At 40.1% G+C, this 16,949-nt stretch overlaps 2 long non-coding RNA genes across 2 annotated transcripts; one reads left to right on the top strand and one right to left on the bottom strand.

Moving 5' to 3' along the window:
• Window positions 1-800: 800 nt before the first annotated feature.
• On the top strand, window positions 801-5,029 carry LOC122565374. Its single transcript, XR_006316150.1, has 3 exons — window positions 801-947; window positions 1,070-1,264; window positions 4,622-5,029. It is a non-coding gene; the product is annotated as an uncharacterized LOC122565374 (long non-coding RNA).
• Window positions 1,312-2,822, bottom strand: LOC122565376. Its single transcript, XR_006316151.1, has 2 exons — window positions 2,287-2,822; window positions 1,312-1,407 (listed from the first exon to the last, which is right to left on the bottom strand). It is a non-coding gene; the product is annotated as an uncharacterized LOC122565376 (long non-coding RNA).
• Window positions 5,030-16,949: the final 11,920 nt, after the last annotated feature.

Genomic DNA, 16,949 nt, shown 5'->3' on the forward strand with positions numbered 1-16,949 from the left:
TGAGGATGGGGATATTTGTGGAGCCTTCTCTTCCAGCTGGTTGTTTAATTGTCCACCACCATTCAGAACGGGATGAGGCTAGAATACACAGCACAGTCTTGATTTCCCATCTGTATTCTGCTCCTTTGAACAAGGTTGTAATGATGTCTGGAATGGCCCAAGCAGAACCTAAACTGAGCATCTGTGAGCAGGTTATTGCCAACTAAATGATGTTTGATATCAACACCTTCAGACCAGAATACTGGAGAAGACATATTGGACAGATTGGAATTGTCTTAAGCTTTATTAACGTCAGGACACGTCTGAGTAAATAAATATGCTGTCTGATTGGATTATTGATGAAAAGTATAGCATAATGTGTAAATCCAGATTTTTATAATTTGTACTATATGTTTCTTTCCAATTACATTCCGACTTGCAAAAAGAAATTAACTGAGTCATGCCTTTAACCTATTGAAAATAATCTGACAATTGATTTTAAATGAGAATGATAATTCCACCCAATATCAAATCCAGAACTAATTGAGCGTGCCACCTGAAAGCTTCCTGTCAAACGCCTCACTTTAACTTTTTTATTTGCCCTCTTCTTGAACTGAACTGCTGTAGGTCTGGTGGGGGATGGGAGAGGTTTTTTTTTAAAAAAGCAGAAGTACATCACAACAATTGTGTATAAACACAATGACAAGCTGTTTTAGCTGGGGTTAACTTGGGCTTTAGGCGTCTCCATTGTATGAATGTGATGAGCTTCTGCTTTCACCCTGCTTGTTGATGTTCTGAAGATGCAGTTATCCGGATGAAAATGATGCACTTGGAAACCGTTGTCAGGACGACACTTAACATTCTGGCACTGACGTTTTGCAGAATCTTGCTGCGCTTAATAACTGCAGGTACCAGGCAATACAATCGGGGCCTGATCGCTTAAAAGAATAAACCAGGCTTCTCCAGAGGTGAGGTGTCTCCACAGTACTTATATTAGTTGTCACAAAGCTAGTTTATCTTTCTAGCCCAATGACTCATTCATTTGTTGAGTACTAAAACAAAAATAACTGGCTTCCTCTGATTTATTCAGTGGATGTACCTTGTGATACTGACTCGTACAAACCAGGAGCTCAGCTAAAGATCAACTTGTGCTGCATTGACCGAAACCAACTCAAACAACACTTGTAGCTCAACAACTGACTAGTGTTCATCAAATGGGGGAAGAAATCCTAAAACTAGTCGTCATCCTCTGCTGAAATTGGCATAACTATTGGGTGCATTGAGTGTGAGTATTTTCAAGACAATTTGGACTGGGGCTGTATTGAGGTGTAGAATAAATAGTCTTACAATGCAAAGAGACCCAATGCATAGTTCCTTGAAAGCGGAGCCACAGGTCGACAGGATAGACATGGCATTTGACACATTTACCTTCAATAGTCAGTGCATTGAGTATAGGAGTTAGGGTGTCATGTTGCAGCTGTACAGGACATGGATGAGGCCACTTTTAAAATATTGTATTCAGTTCTGGTCTCACTGCTATCGGAAAGATGTACTTAAACATGAAAAGCTTTGGGGAAGATTTACAAGGATGTTGCTGGGATTGGAGGGTTTGAGCTAGTGGGAGAGGCTGAATAGCTGGGGACTGCTTTTCCCTAGAGCATTGGATGCTGAGGGGTGATCTTGTAGTGGTTTATAAAATCATGAGGGGCATGGATAGGGTGAATTGTCAAAAATCTATCTACGTCCTAATTATAGTGATCTAGCCACCACAACTCTCTGGGGTAGAGATTTGCATCTCAGTTTTAAATGAGCAGTCCTTTATTCTGTTTCTATATTTCCTAGTTTAAGATTCACCCATTAGTAGAAACATTTACCCTGTCAAACGTCCTAAGAATCTTGTATGATTCGGTAAGGTCACCCTCATTCTTTTAAACTTTAATGAATAAAGGACTGAATTGTCTAGCTAATCTTGAAATGTCAACTCCTTCATCCCAGGAATCAGCCTAGTGAATCTCTGATGGACTGACTCCAGTGTCAATATATCTTTTCTTAAATAAAGGGACCAAATCTGTACAGAGTGCTGCAGTTACAGCCTCACCAGCACACTGTATAGTTGGAATGAACCTTCTACATATTTAAATGCTGGCCTCTTCCATTTGCCTTCTTAATTACTTGCTGTAACCGGATGCTAATCTTTTGGGTTCCATGTACAAAGACACCCAGATCTCTCTGTGCTCCACAATTTTGGTGTCTCCCTCTGTTTAAATAATAGTCAGCCTTTTGATTCTTCTGACCAAAGTGCATTACCACACACTTTCCTGCACCAAATTTCATCTGCCAAGTTTCTGCCCACTCGCTCACACTATCCACAAACCCTTGCAAATGCCTCATGTCCTTAATGCAACATGATCCCCTGTCTATTCCTGGATCATCAGCAAATTTTAGATACATTACACTCTGTCCCTTCCTCTAAGTCATTAGTATAAATGTTAAATATTTGAGGCTCTAAAATTGATCCTTGTGGCACTTCACTAGTTACATGTTTCCAACCCTAACCTTAATCCTAACCCTAATCCTAACCATTAATCCTGACCCAAGATGTTCTGTGTGTTAACCAATCCTCAATCCATCCTAATACCATGAGCTCCTACCTTGAACAATAACCTTTTACATGATGCCTTTTGAATGTCTTCTGGAAATCCAAGTACACTACATCTATCATTTCCCCTTTAACAACTCTGCTTGTTACATCCTCAAAAAACTCTAGCAAATTTGTCAAACATGATTTCTCTTTTACACACTTTCTTTCATTTTCCAAACCCAAGATAACTGCCATCTGGAAAGACAAGGGCAGCAGATACTTTGAAACACCACCACCTGCAACTTCCCCTCCAAGCCACTCACCATCCTGACTTGAAAATATATCACCGTTCCTTCAGTGTCATTGGATCAAAATCATGGAATTGCCTCTCTAATGACATTGTGGGTCTACTTACACCAGATAGGCTGTAGTGGCTTAAAAAGAGATTTCACCACCACCTTCTCTAGGGCAATTAGGGATGGGCAACAAATATTGGCCAAGCAACAACACCAGTGGTGACAGAATGAGGCCCTTTAAGTGGTTGCTAATTGGCCATGTCATCATCTTAATTACCATTCAGGTAGGATACCTCTTACATTTTGTGATACCCTAACCTTCCGCACTACCCTGTCCATTTTGTAATCATCTGATGATTATGATGTCTAATAAATCTTACCTTCAACAGCAAAACATGTGCCAAGTTGTGCTAGAATCTTAGAGGATAGGTTTATTGGGGAGTAGATATTTCAGGGATTTTTTCATGTATATGAACATGGCAAGTGGCAATGTTTGATATCAATAATTTTTAATATTCAATTGTGTATGATTAATGATACTTGTGACAGTGGAAACAGTTCATTTTTAAAAATACTGTACTTTCTGAATTTCTCTCCAATACTTGGCATAACCTTTGATGGTGCCTTGTCCAGGTGCAGCTAGAATTGCTCTCATAGGAGCAGATGCTTAAGAGTTGGCAAGTTTGAGATGTTTTATGCCAAAAAAAATCAACTGCTGCAACCTTACTGAGACAATCAATCCATATTATTAACAACAAATTGTTCTGGCCTATTCTTTCAGAAGGGTTCTTTTTTAAACACTTCCTTTAGCCTTATAAGGTGAATGCTATCAGCACATTACTAATCTTACACAGAGCAGTCACATCACTTGAAATGGAATTTTTAAAAGATGTTCATTGAAACATTTGGCATATGTATTTGTGGTGATGTTGTGGTTTTAAGAGATGTATTTTGTCCTTGTTTCTTTTAAGAGAGAGATTGAACAAGAGGTGACAATCAGTCTGTAGTAACATAAACTACTAGTGAAGCCTTTGTTTTTTTAATTTAAAGTTATTTAAATTGCCCGTAGTGTTGGGTGAAGAGGTAAATGTAGGGGAATGGGTCTGGGTGGGTTGCGCTTTGGCGGATTGGTGTGGACTTGTTGGGCCGAAGGGCCTGTTTCCACACTGTAAGTAATCTAATCTAATCTAAGAAGCAGCCTGGATGGGTGTAGCCAGGTCTTTGAGACCAGGATATTCAGTTTTGTTTTTAGCTTTTAGATTCCAGAAAAGCTGCTAGTGCTTTGAAGAAATAAAAGCTATTTTCGACTCTCCTGGTTACAGTTAGAAGCTAGGGTTTCTCTTCCTACTGTGGGCATTGCATGTGGGAAAATCTGATTTCTGAATTTGCCCTTGTGCCAATGGGTGTGTTTATGGGCTGTAACTATATTGAAAAAAGTTAATTAGTAGTAGTTACTATATCTATTATTCTGTTAGGTTTTCCAATAGAGTTAAGTTATTCTAAGTTCTAGTTTCTTTTATTGCATTTTAACTGCAGTATTTGAATGACTTTTGTTTGCTCATTGCCAAGTAGTTTGACCAGTCGAGTTGCATCCAGAACATGGCACTCTATAATTGCCTTTAAAAAAAGAAAACGTTGGGTCTAGGCTACCTTCTTAAAATATTTTGAAAGGGTCTGGTCTGGTCCATAACATATTCTAGTACTGTTCTTGCTCGGTAACATGTCACTCTATCTGAGTGCTCTTCTGAGGATGTGTATTTTACAGCAATGAAGGGTATTGGTGCCACCCCATTGGCTGTTTTGAATCTGACTCATGACCCCATTGGCCAAAGACCGCAGAACATTCTGGAAAGTCTGGGCAAGGAAGATAAAAACACACACTTGGAAGCTATCCCCTCAGCAAAGACACACAGTGAAGACTCGTGGCAGAAGACCATGAGGCAATCCAAAGAAGAGCCAGGAGAAGATCCTGACCTGCATTCGCACCTTTGTAGAAGAGAACCAGCCATACCCAGTCAGAAAGGAAGAAACTTCCAACAGCCCAGCTCAACACATGGATCATTGTGGGCAATATATTTTCTCAGGTGGATAGAGATAGATAAAAAGTAAATATTGTGGGAATTTGAGAAATGCTCATATTTTCATAAGGAATAACTTTTTAATAAGGAATATTTTGTTAATAAAATTGAGTTTTATTGTAAACCACATTCTGTGTCCTGTTGTCTGCCTCACTAACAATAATGTTTAGGTGAATTGTTTGTAATGTATAAACTAGTTGAAGTGTCCAAACCACAGACAATATTGCACCAAAGTGGAATTCACAATGCAAAGGTATCTTCACATAAGGAGAAGGGGGATGTTAGATGGCTAATACAGGGAACCTTTGAGAGCAGTGCAAGGAATTAAGTGACTATTAAAGAAAAAATGTTATTAAAATGCAAATTATAGAATCATAGTCATACAATAGTGCAGCAATAAAAAGGACCATTGATTCTGTTCTTTCGAAAAACAACTCAATGGGATCTACCACTACTGGTTCCCAATATCCCTTCACTTTCTTCATGAATTAAAAGTTGGAGTAGCCCATTTGGTTCCTTCAAACCTGCTCCATCATTGAAGAAGCTGATGGCTGATCTGACTGTGGCCCTAACCCCACTTTCCCACCTACCCTGTTATACTTTGTCTCCCTTTTTAAATAGGTTATTCTTATCAGCTGAAGCTCAGTCTTTGCACATGTTAAAAGTAGAGATTCATTGATTTCTGATTACCACAGTATGAAGAACAATAGTGGTAGTGTGAGTAAAAGACATTGAAGTATTTGATTAGCCATGATCATCTTAAAAGGGGCTGAATGTTGTCACGGGCAGAATCTTCCCAGCCTCTGAATGTCATGGGGCTCTTGCGAGAACATATGAAATAGTCACTTAATAATATTTTCACAGTGGCGTTAATGGGAGATTAGCAAAACAATGGACAATGCTTCTTATTGGTTGCTGGGAAGTTGATGTTTTAGCATCTCTACAGGACCAGTCCCAATATTCTCTGCCGAGATCCAAAATCCATTCCTTGTAGTGGGCGAGGAGTCAAATGTTGGGCACCGCCACCACATGGCTGTTTAGACCTTATTGTGTGCTATTTTCTTCTGCTATGAAAAGAAGGAAGGGATTGAGTAAAGTGAAAGTGACTGGCACAGCAATTAAGAGGAAAAAATAGTGAGATGTCCCAAGCTACAGAGCAGATCATAGAAGGTTAGTAACGTCGGGGGTTGAGTGGGTGAGAGCAAGAAAGGAAAGATAATGTATCTAATAGTGAGGGTGGAAGTACATGAGCTTCCGTTGGAGATGGATACAGTCGCAGAGATAGAGTGATTATGAGGTAGCAGAGAGAAAATGGTGGCACTTACCCTGCCAGAGCAGAAAGTGTCATTGATTTTCTTCCATCACTGCTTGGCATTTCTCTCAACAGTGGGACATCACTGACCTAGGTAGCAGCCTCGGACAAGGCTTATAGAGTTGGTAACATAGGCACCTCTGCTGGAACCTGGGGAAACAGGACCTCGCTCCTGTGTACCATCCCATCCACCAGGATCACCAGGTCCCTATCTGCAAAGTGCGACAGCAATTTCCCTTGGCCTGTCTTGGCTATTCCTGCCCTGCGAACCATGCAGGACAGCTCAACACTGCCAGCACGTGACCAGGTACACACTGGGATTTCAAGCATGGTTCCAGCACCAGGGATCCCATGCTATCCTGGGACTGGTGACTGCTTCCACCTGTTGCAAATGGGAAAATTGGGCTAGCATCAGATGAGATGAACACTACAGGAGCGCGGTATCTAGTTAATGAGATGAGTTTGGGGTGATTGCATGAGAAAACTCCGTAGGTCTCACATGGAGAAACCCAGCATGAAACTCAAGAAAAATGACATTCAACCATGAGTTCCTATGTTCCTATTCTGCTTTGACAGCTAGTGATGGATTTGTATCTACCATCTTTCAGATAATCTAGTACAATCCACTCCTTACATTAAATATGATTTTCCTCATGTCATTGCCAGTTGCTTTGCCAATTACCTTAAATCTGCGCCCATTGGTTATTGATCCTTCAGCCCTTGGATACAGTTTCTCTCCATTTTCTCTATCTGGACCCTTCATGATGTTGGCATTTACCCAAATCCACCTTAAATGAGCATAAGTGTTATTCACCGTGAAGAAATAAAAATAAAATGGAGGGACAGTGGATTAATAAAAGGTTCAAGGACACGGAGGGAAAATGTCAGAAGAAAAAAAATACCTAATGAGAAGGGAACATATGCTCAGATATTAAAGGATGAGGGAAACAGGGCTACAGCCTTTGATGTAAAGCTAGCGCTAGTAAATAGGTCAAATAGTTCTTTTCTGTGCTGAAATTTTTATGATTCTCTAAGTATTTGATGAATCTATTCCAATAAACCGATAAGGGGAAAATGCAATCACCGTTTCCAGCAGTATTATAAAATGTATCAGAATTTTAAGTACAACAGATAATGAGATAGATCAATGCACACAAACATTCCAGTAATTAAGCCATTTCAAGCATAATGAAAGCAAAGAAGCAAGAAATCATTCACTTCATGAACAATGCCATTGTGGAGCTGTTCAGCAGTTATCTGTCTGCAGCCATTTCTCACTTAACTGTGACTCTAATGAATGCACTAATGGGTTAGCAGAGCACTCACAAATCTCCTCAATGGTGGAAAGTTATGTCTACAGCATTTTGAAAACATAATCAGAGAATGCATGCCCATAAAATCAGCAGACTGGCCAGAAGGTTGATAGATATAAGGATGGTATGTGTATGCTGGTTTGTTGTGATATTTCCTCAGAACCATTATCACCAGCAGCCACACAAATGTCTGAACAAAGCAGGACATGGTAGTGATGGGGGGTTGGTTTAGAAAATCGATGAGTACATTCCTGTCCTTCTTGTCGTGACAAAAAGCCTCGATAGTTTAATGGAAGCATTAGCATGCCCGCAGGCATCAAATAACAACCACTTTACAAATTACTACACATGCACCTGAAACAGCACTTAGCATTCAGTCTTGTTGAACAAGTTCGCCATATGTGTTTAATTAAAAACAAACTTGAGCAAGATAAATTAGGTGTAGTGAAATCATAAACCCATTCTGTGTGGCAGCATTGTTAATTGGATATCTGAGTCAGGCAGGCCCGCAGTACTCCAAGACAATGCTGGTGATTGTTTCACTTGTCTGGCCCATGAATGGTGGATCTGTGACCAATTCTACTTGGAAGTATTCCTGGAGGTTTGATCACGTGATACTACAACACATGACACTCACATCACACAATACTCTTCTTCCTACTCAGCTTTTGGCGGGCATCTGTCCTTTCTGTCAACTTGAGTAATTTTACACCAAAACATCTCATATTTCCTGGCGCTAATAATTAAGGGCATTTCCAGTGAAAGAGAGGAAGCTGTGTGATATTTGGAATGGCGATTTTCATATCAGAGGAAGTCCTGCAGCCTTGGCATTGATCTGCTTTTTAACAAAATGCATCTCTGCTTTGCTAGTTTGTCATGCTTTCACCTTCACTGATATAAACAGTAAATGCTGGAAACACTCAACAGGTCTCATAACATCTGTGGAAAGAGAAAAGCTCAGTTAACATTTGAGGTTAATGGCCTTATATTTTGGTCTTGCATTGCTGATACCATCAAGGACTTACAGGTGTTAGGATCCCCATGGGTAAACCATAGACCAAAATAATCAAAAATATCAAATAACCCCTACTTGGAAAGTTAATCATCATGATTTCATTTCCTGTAACTTTTACTTGAAATGAATAGAACCAACACAAATGAAACATGAATTAACAGGCAAATAAAGTTTCAAATAAAAAGATGCATTTCACTTCAAATAGTCAATTCACCCATGATACATACTACACAATCATAAGTAGCCACATCATTCCCCTCAGATATGTGGCGCCACGTAGTTACACATTTCCACAATATGCTGCTCCTTATTCAGGTTCAGTAGATCAGAAGATCTTTCCATCAATAGCTTTCATCATCAAGATCCTTGAGTATGATTATCATCAACGAGGAACATTTCAATGAATCCTTTCCCCTTCATGTTGTGACAGTCCTGATGATGTAACTTCCTCAAGTGCCTTTTCAACAGAACAATCAATGACATCCCATATGTAGTTTGGCCACTTAAGTTAAGCGCCCAGCATTTTAGCATCGTTGAGATATTCACACAGCTTTCCTGGTTTCAGAGCATTTTAGCCATGTCACACAGTACCTCTGAGAGTTCCTGTCTCTTTACTGCCAAACCAAAAAGCTGACCTCTTGGTGAGAGTAGGAGAAAGTGAGAACTGGAGAGTCAGAGTCACGTTTTTCGACTCTTGCAGAGAGTAACTTGCTTCTTCTTCTGACAAGAATTTTCTCTTTTCCTCCTTCTGTTCCTATCTGTTTACTCTTTGTGCCCGCATTGGTGCTTTCACCCTCATTCTCCCCACTTGTAGTTTCGATTTATATCTGTTAGCTGTCCTTTGTGTCTAGATACATGGCTTCTTTCTTAGCTTCATTCCTAATGGTACTGTTTTCAGGTCAAGGTTTGCCAAGTCACAAGGACCAGTTTTCTTATCATTCAATGAAATTACAATTGATTCCTTCACAATTTATGAATACTCACTAAAGTCCTTTTTTATTCAAACATTCTTAAAAGCTAATATATATTGCACAGAACACTTAAATAAATAACAAATTCATCTTACAGTTTTGCTTTTGGGTCAAAGTTTGTCTCAAAGGTTAGTTTCTAACCTTTGAGACAAAGGATGTTTTCTTACTGTTTTGTGCTTTTTATAGTTGCACCAAGCTGTAATTGTCTTCAGGGAATAAGGGATACAAGCAGTCGGAGTTTTTATTGGTTTTAAGGCTTCTATGTGAACTAGGTTTCACAGACATTCCCCTTGGAAAGCCTAATTTGCGATGAATGGAAATCGCAGAGACCAAGAAGAACTTCTCGAAGATGGAGGAGGTGCGACAAATGTGCTGAGCAGTAGGCCACATTTGTCCAGGGTGTTGACAGGAATCCTTTCACCGAAGCTCAAAAAGGAACAAGGTAGGACTTCATTTCAGTAAGAATGTACTCAGTGAACCTGCTAAAACCACGGCTGCAACCTCAGAGCAGGGCAGAGGTCACATTGCAGTGGCTCTGAAGGTCACTGTGGGGACTTTATCCTTTCCAGGTTGGATCTGGAAATATTTGAAACATCTTGAAGTTTGCTGTCCACTGTTGCATAATGGGCGTCACTGAGACTGTTCAAATACAGCTGATACCATTTAATTGCCTCTGGTCAGAGCCAAGAGGTTGAGCAATCACATAACTTTATTTGGCTTGCTGGGCTTCCTATTGTGCAATGAACCACCATTTACATAAATGTCACTTTGCTGTTGCTTCATGTCAACTTGAGAACCAAGAGACATTTTACTCAACATCAGCTAATGTGTGTATGAATTAACAGGCAAATAAAGTTTCAAGTAAAAAGATGCATTTCACTTCAAATAATCAATTCACCCATGATACATACTACACAATCATAAGTAGCCATATCATTCCCCTCAGATATGTGGCGCCACAATGAGTTACGTAGGTCAATGCTTGGTACCCTTCCACCACTCAAAATATCTTCATCTACTATTTTCATATTCTGTCGATCCTCTTACTTGCCACCAATCTTTACACAATTGCATTTTTTTTCATTATATTTGATGATCTTTAACATTTTTAGTTAACTACAGATACTGGATCCAGCCTTTGGAATTGTTCTTACTCATTCAAATATATCTATACAGACTATCCACTTCAACTTCAGCAATGGTCGAAATTACATTTGGTTTTCTATCATTTCACTTTGATTTTGTCATTTACAACTTTTACTATTTCTGGCTTCAGCAGTTTGTTTTTTCCCCATTTGAAGAGTAGTTTAAGTGCATTTGGATATAAGTCTTTGTACCATGCCTTCAGTAGATGTGATTCTCCACTCGAGGATTGCCTTGTATATATCTGTGTTTGTTATGTTTAATTTCTTTATGATTTCTTTGAGGATTTGAACTACTATGTCAACCTTACTACTTGGCTGGGGATAGTGGGGAGAAGATGCATAGTCTTGAATTTCCTAATCCTTTATGAAATACCTGAATACTTCAATTATGAACTGAGGACCATTGTCTGAAATGCCAGAACAACCAAAGTAGGCTTACAGACATTCTTTAAATTTCTTCTGTTATTCGCACATTCTTTTGTATCACCAGTAACCATTGAAGTCACCCGGTCCACTTCCCAACAGTCAGAATAGCAGTCTACTATGTCAAAATATCCAATTTCTGTCAGAGTGAAGAGGTCTACACCCAGCTTTGCCATGGTCTGGGATGTTGTGTGTCATTGATGGCTCTCTCTGCTTAGCTTCATGTTCATTACAGGCACTGTTCGAGCTGATGTGGTTTTTGATTTCATTGTTCATGTCTGGCTAGTACAACACTTCTCTTGCCTTCCTCAGACTTGAATCAATACCTTAATTGGTTGCATGGATGTATTTTAGCATTTTTCCTTTTAACTTATTATGGAAAATTTCCTTTGTACAATATGCCAGATTGGGACATCAATTAATTTCTGTAATCTCAATACACTCGTGTGACCATAGGAGTGTCCTTGATTCTTTCAAGCCATTCCTTCTTCACAATTTCTTGCAACACTTCTAAAATTGCATCTCATTGAATAATTTACTTGGGAAAATCTGCTGGATTCAATGTCTCTGCTAGATTGATGTCTTCCAGACTACACTGAGCTTCTGCTTCACATTAGAACTGGAAGATTCCACCACTACTTCTTTATTCAGGAGTGCTGTTCTCAACAACACGTCAGTGATGTACATCTGTTTCCCTTGCTTGTATGTCGTGGCTAGATGATATCTTTGTAACCAAAAAAGAATGCTTTGCAAATGCTTTGGAGCAGATTGTATCAGTCCGAGGAAAATACTTTAAAGTGGCTTGGACTTGAACTCAACTGTCACGTTGTCCTTTCGGTAGTTTCAATAGAAAATGTTCACAAGCAAGGTAATAGCCAAGTATTCCTTCTTGATCTGAGATGATGGCCTAGTAGTATTATCACTACACTATTAATCTAGAAACCCAAGTGCACAGCAGATGGTAGAATTTGAATTCATTAAAAATCTGGAATTGACAGGCTAACGATGACCATGAAGTAGTTGCAGATTGTTGGGTTAAAAACCATCTGTTTCACTAATGTCCTTTAGGAAAGAAAATTGCTGTCCTTTCCTGATCTGTCCTACATGTGACTCCAGACCCACAGCAATGTGGTTTACTTTTAACTACCATCCTGGCAATTAGGGATGGCCCACATCCTGTGCACAAATTAAAATAATATCATTCCATTTATGTTAAAGCCCCAGATGCAAATGTAACTGGTTGTTCACGCTATATTAGGGTTACTCCAAGTTCTGTCGAGTGGCATCACACTGCAGAGTTAATTCATCATTTACATGTACTGGTTTTGCCATCACTGCTTGCTTGATTTTAAAGAATGCATTTTCTTATTCTGTGTCCCAATGCTACTGCACATCATCAGTAGTGAATTGTGTGTTAGAGAAATAGTTTTCAGAATAATGGTGTTTGAGAAAGGGATTCTTCTTTAGTGTGAGCACTATACAAAGTATATTCTGTACATTCTGAACTATTCCATTCAATGCCTGCCATTGTATTTCTATTAACCAATCCTTTTAAGATACCATTAACCTGCTGCCAGCTCGATCCTTGCACCCAAAAACACGATGTCTTCACTTTCACCCAACAGATTCCATGTCCAAAGGATCATCCTTGACCATTTCCACTACCTCAAGCATGATTCTAATACTGAACACGTCTTCGCTCCCATTCCCTGTTGGCAAACCAAAGGAACCATTCTCTCCATACCACTCTGGTCCATTCCACTGTCACCCAGCATTTCATCCCCTTCCCCAGACATGTTTCCGTGAAATTGCAGGAGATACAAACTATTTCCTCCTCATTGTTCAAGGCCCAAACACATCTCCCAGATGAAGCAGTGATTTACTAGGGCTTCTTTCAATCGAGTCTACAATATTTTCTGCTTATAAACACAGTCTCCTCAATACTAGGGAGACCAAACACAGGTGGGTGACTGCTTTGACTACAGGACTCATCCACTCTGTTTGCAAGCGTGAGCCTGACCTCCTGGTTGATTGCCATGTTAACACACCATCTTTGGAGACTGTACAGGGTCTTCTTGGGATTTGTAAAGGAACATTTTGGGGAAAAATAATTTGATTTACCCTGCCTTGCAAAATCTCTAAACTTGTGTGATGTGTAAATAGTTTGGGATTATTTTATTTTGTTTCAATTTGTTTTATGAAATGGACTTCTGATTAATTGTTGAAAGCAAATCTCCAAACTGCATATATATGGTTCAATGAGAGACCATCTCATTAAAACCAAAATTAAACAAAATATAATCTATCAAGCCAGATTTCAAGCCCTCTGACAATAAACTGGACAAGGGTTTTACTAAATAGTTAATAAATCCGACAAATCACTGCGCTGTTGTTACATCTGTGGGTTGCCACATCACTTCTACACTTCTTCACATTTTCAGGATCCTGGCAAAATATTGTTGCTGGTCTGTACACAGCCTGTGTATTTGACTCTAACATCTTTAACTGTGACATGTTCTTGTTCAGCTTCAGGTTCATCTGGCAAACTCTTGCCTAACTGTTGCTAGATTTTGAATGTGTTCAGAAATGGCTTCCTCAATTATGTCACCACATCCATAAACTAAGAGATCACTTCCACTCAAGAAGATTACCAACTATCTTGTGCTGTCTGCCTTGCTACCTTTCTGAGGACATGAAAATTTTAAAACAGTGTGCACAAGTATCTTCATCCCTCATAGGGAAACCTGAATATGGTTGAAAAGCTGTCGATTTCATCCAGTTTTACTTATAAATAACTGCCTTTGAATGTCAAGTTACGCCAAAATTCTTTTGATGGTTGGCATCGGGGTAGTGAGATCTCTTCAGAGCTTTGGTTAGATCATTTGGAAGAATGTATACTCTCAGCACATCAAGTTATTTCACTGCTATCATGCTGCCAATCCATTCCATAAAACTTGTCATTTTCTTAATCAAGTCCATCTTTTCCAGTTCTTCTATCTTGCCTTTCAGGCTGTCCCTGAGGATAGCTGGAACTTTCCTCAGCAGATGCTGAATTGGTCTTAGTCTCTCATCAACTTGAGAGGATACTCTCCAGGAAGACATCTTAAATGTGTAGACATACAATTGTATTCTGCTAGAATTTGTTTGGCGGTCAATGATTTAGTATGCTGCCACACATTCCTTTTGGCAGGTTGGGAATTAGCAGTCTATGTTTCAGACTTGTTCCAGCTAAGACCAGTGGCTTTTGCTTTTGCCATCCATCATTTGGAGCTCCCGATCTTTGTTCTTGACAACATACCAGGTTCTCAGTGTATTCTGGACTCTCGGAACAAACCTACTTTCTAGGACTTCGATTTTAGATCAGCTTATTGAGCCACTTCATGCAGGTATGCGAAGGTCATGATGTTACATGAGGCACTGGTGTCTATCTGAGACTTTGTGTTGACTTGATGTTCTCTTTCTACAATCATCGTTCAAACAATTCAAACTATTTATCATCTAAAGAGAGAGGCTGAATAGGCTGTGGCTGTTTTCCCTGGAGTGTTGGAGGTTGAGGGGTGACCTTAGTCAGGTTTATAAAATCACAAGGGGCATGGATAGGGTAAATAGACAAGGTTTTTTTTTCCCTGGGGTGGGGGAGTCCAGAACTAGAGGGCATAGGTTTAGGGTGAGAGGGGAAAGATTTAAAAGGGACCTAAGGGGCCACTTTTTCATGCAGAGGGTGGCGCATGTATGGAATGAGCTGCCAGAGGAAGTAGTGGAGGCTGGTACAATTACAACATTTCAAAGGTATCTGGATGGGGATATGAAAAGGAAGGATTTAGAGGGATATCGCCCAGGTGCTGGCAAATGGGACTAGATTAACTTAATATCAGTATGGACGAGTTGGACCAAAGAGTTTGTTTCCGTGCTGTACATCTCTATTACTCAATGACTCTTTGACTGAGCTGACCTGTTGTAACTGACCTGTATGGTCAGCGCAATGGTATAGTGCAATCCATCATAATCGTCAACTAATTACTCTTGATTGGTATCTATACCCGGTGGCTGAATTAAATTCGAGCCAGTCTTCTGATCCCATCCAATGGTAACACTGCACAAGTCAGTTCCCAGAATGAATGAAACCTGCCTCAATAGATCAAAGGCTGAATCTTAATTTCTTTCGCTAAGTGTCAGTTTTATCATGTTTTTCCAAGGGTTTCACATCATGATGCTTGGAAACATCAATAACCTTATTTTACAAAACCTGCCTGACTTATTCCCTATCCCATCCTTTGGTGCCTCTCTCACACATTTTAGCACCATCATATCAAATGCCATTTTCAAAACAGTTGACCACTTTCCGGCTATGCACCATCTTTGAAAATGTATTGTGCACCCAGACAAGAACTGTCAGTCCAGAACTGCCCTGCTTGGTTGCTGAGATTGGCCCTGGACATTGCAGACAATGGAAAATCGGTGCTTCGCTTTCTGGGCAAGAACATGGAGATACAGCTGATGGGGATGAGGCAGAAAGTCCTTTTCTCCCAGGCTAACAGAGGATGCCATTCCAATGGAACCATGCCACCCTGCACCAGGGTCATCAACCATCTTAAGACATGCACAGAATGTAGGAAGAGGATCCTTCTCCACTCTGCCAGTAAAACATCTTCTTGTTGATACATCACACTCACTTTATCTCTGCTACTGTAGCCACCTTTTCCTGCAAAGCTTCCCCACTCACTCTCATTCTCAGTAACATCTGACCCTAACTAACCATGAATCTCTTCTGTACCGCCTACTCACCCCCTCAGGACAACTCCAACATGCACCAAAGGTAATAGTGTGTCACACACCTTTCTTTCCCTCACCCACTATGTCATAGAGTCATAGAGATGTACAGTGTGGAAACAGACCCTTCAGTCCAACTCGTCCATGCTGACCAGATATCCTAAACTAATCTAGTCCTATTTGATAGCACTTGGAAAATATCCCTCTAAACTCTTCCTATTCATGCAACCATCAAGATGCTTTTTAAATTTTGTAATTGTACCAGCCTCCACCACTTCCTCTGGCAGCTCATTCCATACACGCACCACCCTCTGCGTAAAAAAGTGGCCACTTCAGTCCCTTATAAATCTTTCCCCTCTCACCTTAAACCTATGCCCACCCCAGGGAAAAGACCTTGTCTATTTACCCAATCCATGCCCCTCATGGTTTTATAAACCTCTATAACGTCACTCCTCAGCCTCCAATGTTCCAGAAAAAACAGCCCCAGCCTGTTCAGTCTCCCTATAGCTCAAATCCTCCAACCCAGGCAACATCCTTGTAAGTCTTTTCTGAACCCTTTCAAGTTTCACGACATCTTTCCTATAACAGGGAGACCAGAATTGCAAGCAATATTCCAAAAATGGCCTAACCAATGTCCTGTCCGGCGCAACGTGACCTCCCAACTCCTATACTTAATGCTCTGACCAATAAAGGAAAGCATATCAAATGCCTTCTTCACTATCCTACCTATCTGAGACTGCACTTTCAAGGAACTATGAACGTGTCCTCCAAGGTCTCTTTGTTTAGCAACACTCCCCAGGACTTTACAATGAGGTGTATAAGTCGTGCCCTGATTTGCCTTTCCAAAATGCAGCACCTCACAAATTAAATTCCATCTGCCACTCCTCAGCCCATTGGCCCATCAGATCAAGATCCCATTGTACACTAAGATAACCGTCTTCACTGTCCGTCACACCTCCAATTTTAGTGTCACCTGCAACCTTACTAACTATACCTCCTACATTCACATCCAAATAAATTATATAAATGACGAATAGCAATGAACCCAGCACCGATCCTTGCGGCC

Source organism: Chiloscyllium plagiosum, chromosome 2 (assembly GCF_004010195.1).
Source record: "Chiloscyllium plagiosum isolate BGI_BamShark_2017 chromosome 2, ASM401019v2, whole genome shotgun sequence".
NCBI classification, from domain to species: Eukaryota; Metazoa; Chordata; class Chondrichthyes; order Orectolobiformes; family Hemiscylliidae; genus Chiloscyllium; species Chiloscyllium plagiosum.